General features: G+C 39.9%; 1 long non-coding RNA gene across 1 annotated transcript; it reads right to left on the bottom strand.

Annotated features, from left to right (window-relative positions):
* Positions 1-497: 497 nt before the first annotated feature.
* Positions 498-5,983, bottom strand: LOC136709960 (uncharacterized). The gene is made up of 4 exons (XR_010804545.1): positions 4,435-5,983; positions 3,936-4,037; positions 2,400-2,501; positions 498-567 (listed from the first exon to the last, which is right to left on the bottom strand). It is a non-coding gene; the product is annotated as an uncharacterized lncRNA (long non-coding RNA).
* Between the last annotated feature and the right edge of the window lie 785 nt (positions 5,984-6,768).

Consider the following 6,768-nt stretch of genomic DNA (forward strand, 5'->3'; position numbering starts at 1 on the left):
TCCCTAAACGGGGACCCCACTATGCTAGACCTGACAGTGTGTGTCACTAATATAAGCTTAAAGAGCTGTGTCAGAAAAGAAAATAATAACAAATTCAAACTAGACCCTCAGTGACATCAGTCATGGGGTAATGTACACTGTAGTTCAGATAAACTGTCTGTATATTGACCTGTGAGTGTACTGCTTTAGTAGGTGTTTCTCCCTAAACGGGGACCCCACTATGCTAGACCTGACAGTGTGTGTGTGCACATTTGACCAAAACCTTTTCAATAGTTCCGTCCTGAGAGGGTCCCCACAACGTAAGGCCTGAGAGTGTGTGTAACCAGTACCATCCCTAAGGCCTCACCCAAAAGCAATGAACTATCACAATTTTGTACCAGAGAAATTAACTTCAACTGACCACAGTGACCTGCCTCACTAAAACCTATTTCAGTGACTATATGGACATGAAACCTTTTTAAATACCTCCAAGTCAGAGGACGGAGCTCCAGCGCTGAGCACAGGACCGGAAGCTCAGTGGGTTTGTTCTACCATGTCCATCGTGTCAGCGGTGTCCTCTCATGCCTTCTACAGAGATTTCAAACAACAGTAAAACATTTCGGTGAACACCACACACAAATACATTAGTATTTAAAGTGCAATACATTTTACAACATGTTTAATCTCTCATCAGTTAAACAATTGCTGAGTCAAATTGACTTGACATGGATACACCATGGTATTAAAAGACGTAAGACACATTTGTCCTGACACAAGTAACAATTTCAGATTATACCACCAATACAACCGCCAATACAACCTGAAAGAGCTGAATCAGAAAAGTAAATAACCAATTTAAACTAGACCCTCAGTGACATCAGTCATAAGGTAACGTACACTGTAGTTCAGAAACGCTGCCTGTATATTGACCTGTGAGTGTACTGCTATAGTAGGAGTGTCTCCCTAGAAGGGGACCCCTCTATGCTAGACCTGACAGTGTGTGTCACTAATATAACCTGAAAGAGCTGTGTCAGAAAAGAAAATAATAACAAATTCAAACTAAACCCTCAGTGACATCAGTCATGAGGTAACGTACACTGTAGTTCGGAAAAGCTGTCTGTATATTGAGATGTGAGTGTACTGCTATAGTAGGAGTTTCTCCCTAGAAAGGGACCCCTCTATGCCAGACCTGACAGTGTGTGTCATTAATATAAGTTTAAAGAGCTGTGTCAGAAAAGAAAATAATAACAAATTCAAACTAGACCCTCAGTGACATCAGTCATGAGGTAATGTACACTGTAGTTCAGATAAACTGTCTGTATTTTGACCTGTGAGTGTACTGCTTTAGTAGGTGTGTCTCCCTAAACGGGGACCCCACTAGGCTAGACCTGACAGTGTGTGTCACTTATATAAGCTTAAAGAGCTGTGTCAGAAAAGAAAATAATAACAAATTCAAACTAAACCCTCAGTGACATCAGTCATGGGGTAATGTACACTGTAGTTCAGATAAACTGTCTGTATATTGACCTGTGAGTGTACTGCTTTAGTAGGTGTGTCTCCCTAAACGGGGACCCCACTATGCAAGACCTGACAGTGTGTGTAACTAATGTAAGCTTAAAGCGCTGTGTCAGAAAAGAAAATAATAACAAATTCAAACTAAACTCTCAGTGACATCAGTCATGAGCTAATGTACAGTGTAGTTCAGAAACGCTGTCTGTATATTGACCTGTGAGTGTACTGCTATAGTAGGAGTGTCTCCCTAGAAGGGGACCCCTCTATGCTAGACCTGACAGTGTGTGTCACTAATATAAGTTTAAAGAGGTGTGTCAGAAAAGAAAATAATAACAAATTCAAACTAGACCCTCAGTGACATCAGTCATGGGGTAATGTACACTGTAGTTCAGATAAACTGTCTGTATATTGACCTGTGAGTGTACTGCTTTAGTAGGTGTGTCTCCCTAAACGGGGACCCCACTATGCTAGACCTGACAGTGTGTGTCACTAATATAAGCTTAAAGAGCTGTGTCAGAAAAGAAAATAATAACAAATTCAAACTAGACCCTCAGTGACATCAGTCATGGGGTAATGTACACTGTAGTTCAGATAAACTGTCTGTATATTGACCTGTGAGTGTACTGCTTTAGTAGGTGTTTCTCCCTAAACGGGGACCCCACTATGCTAGACCTGACAGTGTGTGTGTGCACATTTGACCAAAACCTTTTCAATAGTTCCGTCCTGAGAGGGTCCCCACAACGTAAGGCCTGAGAGTGTGTGTAACCAGTACCATCCCTAAGGCCTCACCCAAAAGCAATGAACTATCACAATTTTGTACCAGAGAAATTAACTTCAACTGACCACAGTGACCTGCCTCACTAAAACCTATTTCAGTGACTATATGGACATGAAACCTTTTTAAATACCTCCAAGTCAGAGGACGGAGCTCCAGCGCTGAGCACAGGACCGGAAGCTCAGTGGGTTTGTTCTACCATGTCCATCGTGTCAGCGGTGTCCTCTCATGCCTTCTACAGAGATTTCAAACAACAGTAAAACATTTCGGTGAACACCACACACAAATACATTAGTATTTAAAGTGCAATACATTTTACAACATGTTTAATCTCTCATCAGTTAAACAATTGCTGAGTCAAATTGACTTGACATGGATACACCATGGTATTAAAAAACGTAAGACACATTTGTCCTGACACAAGTAACAATTTCAGATTATACCACCAATACAACCGCCAATACAACCTGAAAGAGCTGAATCAGAAAAGTAAATAACCAATTTAAACTAGACCCTCAGTGACATCAGTCATAAGGTAACGTACACTGTAGTTCAGAAACGCTGCCTGTATATTGACCTGTGAGTGTACTGCTATAGTAGGAGTGTCTCCCTAGAAGGGGACCCCTCTATGCTAGACCTGACAGTGTGTGTCACTAATATAACCTGAAAGAGCTGTGTCAGAAAAGAAAATAATAACAAATTCAAACTAGACCCTCAGTGACATCAGTCATGAGGTAACGTACACTATAGTTCAGAAAAGCTGTCTGTATATTGACCTGTAAGTGTACTGCTTTAGTAGGTGTGTCTCCCTAAACGGGGACCCCACTAGGCTAGACCTGACAGTGTGTGTCACTAATATAAGCTTAAAGCGCTGTGTCAGAAAAGAAAATAATAACAAATTCAAACTAAACTCTCAGTGACATCAGTCATGAGCTAATGTACAGTGTAGTTCAGAAACGCTGTCTGTATATTGACCTGTGAGTGTACTGCTATAGTAGGAGTGTCTCCCTAGAAGGGGACCCCTCTATGCTAGACCTGACAGTGTGTGTCACTAATATAAGTTTAAAGAGGTGTGTCAGAAAAGAAAATAATAACAAATTCAAACTAGACCCTCAGTGACATCAGTCATGGGGTAATGTACACTGTAGTTCAGATAAACTGTCTGTATATTGACCTGTGAGTGTACTGCTTTAGTAGGTGTGTCTCCCTAAACGGGGACCCCACTATGCTAGACCTGACAGTGTGTGTCACTAATATAAGCTTAAAGAGCTGTGTCAGAAAAGAAAATAATAACAAATTCAAACTAGACACTCAGTGACATCAGTCATGGGGTAATGTACACTGTAGTTCAGATAAACTGTCTGTATATTGACCTGTGCGTGTACTGCTTTAGTAGGTGTTTCTCCCTAAACGGGGACCCCACTATGCTAGACCTGACAGTGTGTGTGTGCACATTTGACCAAAACCTTTTCAATAGTTCCGTCCTGAGAGGGTCCCCACAACGTACGACCTGAGAGTATGTGTAACCAGTACCATCCCTAAGGCCTCACCCAAAAGCAATGAACTATCACAATTTTGTACCAGAGAAATTAACTTCAACTGACCACAGTGACCTACCTCACTAAAATCTATTTCAGTGACTATATGTATATGAAACCTTTTTAAATACCTCCAAGTCAGAGGACGGAGCTCCAGCGCTGAGCACAGGACCGGAAGCTCAGTGGGTTTGTTCTACCATGTCCATCATGTCAGCGGTGTCCTCTCATGCCTTCTACAGAGATTTCAAACAACAGTAAAACAGCCTACAGTTAATGAAATATCAATTTAACATTACAATTTAATATTAAACAATTTAATATTAAACATTTGGTAACCAGAAATGAGACTATCAGTGTAATTTAATGAATACACAATCTTTTATTTTAATCTACATATTATGCATAACCTAGCTTCAGTTCAAAAATTGAAAAGTTTTAAAAACACATTAGCATTTAGCAGAAAATAAAAATAAAAAGCTGAATATTACCAGTACTCCTTATATTACAAATAACTACTCTACAACTGCTTAAAGGCTGCTAATTTAAAACATTAAGTGAACTATACAGGCAAAAAAAAAAAAAAACATAATGCACAATTTAATCTTGTAGAAAAGATTATACTAGATTTACCTTTATATGAGTTTAGAGATACCTTCCAATACATTGGTGTTGATAGTGGCACTGATGACATTCTGTGCTGCTTCATCAAGTGCTTTCACTCTCCTCCGTCTCAATTGTACTGTCCTCCTGGAACTCACAATATGCGTAAATGTAGGCAGACAAATCATAACCTAGCCACTGAAATACATTGCATTGTAATGCTGGTCCCAAGCGTGTATACATAGGGAGGGTTGTGTCAGAAAGATTATCTTTTGTATAAACTATGTCAAATTAACAATGCAGATCACTAACAAGAGTTCCATATCGGATCAGAGAAGGCCCGGGTTAACAACGTCCACCATTGGGATTGTTTCCTGCCAGTGTACCAGTGGAAATTGGGATACTGTTGGTCACAGGAGGAGAAGGAGAGAGGGAACAAGAGTTGAGAGACAAAATAAAGAAGAGGGTGAGGAAGGTGGAGGTGAGAGTGGAAACACTGAACGTTAGCAATATGACTGGTAAAAGGAGAGAGGTAGATGATATGGTGGTAGAATTTGCCCCAAAAAATGCAAATGGCAGTAGTAAATACTTATTTTCAGAAGAATGAAGAGCATAGGGTGACATTTAAGAGTGGAGGAAGGTCTACACATGTGGACTATGTTTTATGCAGGCGAAGCAACCTGAAGTAATTTAGTGACTGTAAGGTGGTGGCAGGGGTAAAGTATAGCAAGGCAGCATCAGACGGTGGTGGTAGGTAGGATGTATTTGGAGGTGAAGAAAAGGAAGTGGGTGAGGGCTAAATCACAGATCAGATGGTGGACGTTAAAGTTAGAACAGTACGGTGTGTGATTCAGGGAGGAGGTGAGGCAGATGCTAGGTGGGGTGGATGAGGTGATGGACAGATGGGCAGAGACTGCAAAAGCAGTGAGGGAATCGGCTACAGGTACTGTGTTTGTCGTATGGACAGAGGAAGGAAGGGAGGAGACTTTGTGCTGGAATGAGGAGATCATGCAGGAAATCTTAAGAAGGAAGTGGTCGACAAAATAGAATTGGAATCTCAAGAGAGATGTCTAAAGAAATACAAAAAAAATGCAGCATCAAGCAAACGGAGAAGTGACAAAGGCTAGGGAAAATGCACGTGAAAAGTTGTATGAGAATATGGATAGTGAGGTTAGAATAAAAGACATGTATCGACTGGCGAGATGAGAGAGGAACAAGATGTGAGGATGTACAGCATGTTAGGATGATAATGAATGTAGAAGGTATTGTGCAGACTAATGAAGAGATGATATTTGAAGGGTGGAAGGAGTACTTTGAGGAACTGATGGATGTTTCTGAGGAGAACAGGGAGCATGTTAAGGTTAGTCTGGAGCTATGGAGGAACACAGTAATTCATTCACTCACTTACTGTAAGTATACATCTAAATGTGAATAAACAGTTCTCGTATTCTGAGCTTAGATGCAGATCAGTCGAGCATCAGCGGGTCAGTGCATTACTCTCCTTTTTCTCCTCCCAGATCTTTCCCTTTTCCTCTTTCCACCTGCCCAGGAATGGCTTCTGCTGTCTCCCTCTCCACAATCTCTCTCTCCCTAAAAGTAAACAAATACAAACAAACCAAATGTTACAAGCAAGTCAGGCTTATAGTACACACCAAATGCTCACTGATTTTCAAATGAAGGAGTTGCAAATATAACCATAGGCTACACTGTCAAACACATTGTTTTAGATTTGCAGATTTTTAACATCTCAAAGCAATTTTACGTGATTTAAACTAATTACAAAAACCCACATATTGGCACTTTAATTTAACTTTCACGTCTGTCTTTCTCTCTCAAGTGAATGCACTGAAAATACAGTTTTAATAAAACTCTGATTATATGATTCTAATAAAATATCACGTTTACTCTCGATATTAAACATTTACAAATGAAGCGTCGCCTTAAACACTTGCCTCTAACTGGCCTCTATAATGTAAACAGCTGAAGTAACTGTCTCTCTGTCTCCAACATGCATTCATGGAAACAGAGTCCTTTAAAAACTTAATTTTACAAAAACAGCCGATTATTCTCTCTATAACCAGTATAAAGTTAGCTAAAGCACGAAAGCTATTGTTAACGTCACAGTTAAGAGCCTCTTTCTCTCTGCACTACTCACACACGGAAATATAGCCCTTTAAAACATTTGAAACAGATTAATAACTCCCATTCTCTCTATACACACACAAATAAGACTAAAATAATAGTCACATTACCGAGTAAAGCCATATATTTAAGCACTTTTACGTGATTTAAAGTAATTACAAAAACCCACATATTGGCACTTTAATTTAACTTTCCCCTCTGTCTTTCTCTCTCAAGTGAATG

Source organism: Hoplias malabaricus, chromosome 11, assembly GCF_029633855.1.
Source record: "Hoplias malabaricus isolate fHopMal1 chromosome 11, fHopMal1.hap1, whole genome shotgun sequence".
NCBI lineage: Eukaryota > Metazoa > Chordata > Actinopteri > Characiformes > Erythrinidae > Hoplias > Hoplias malabaricus.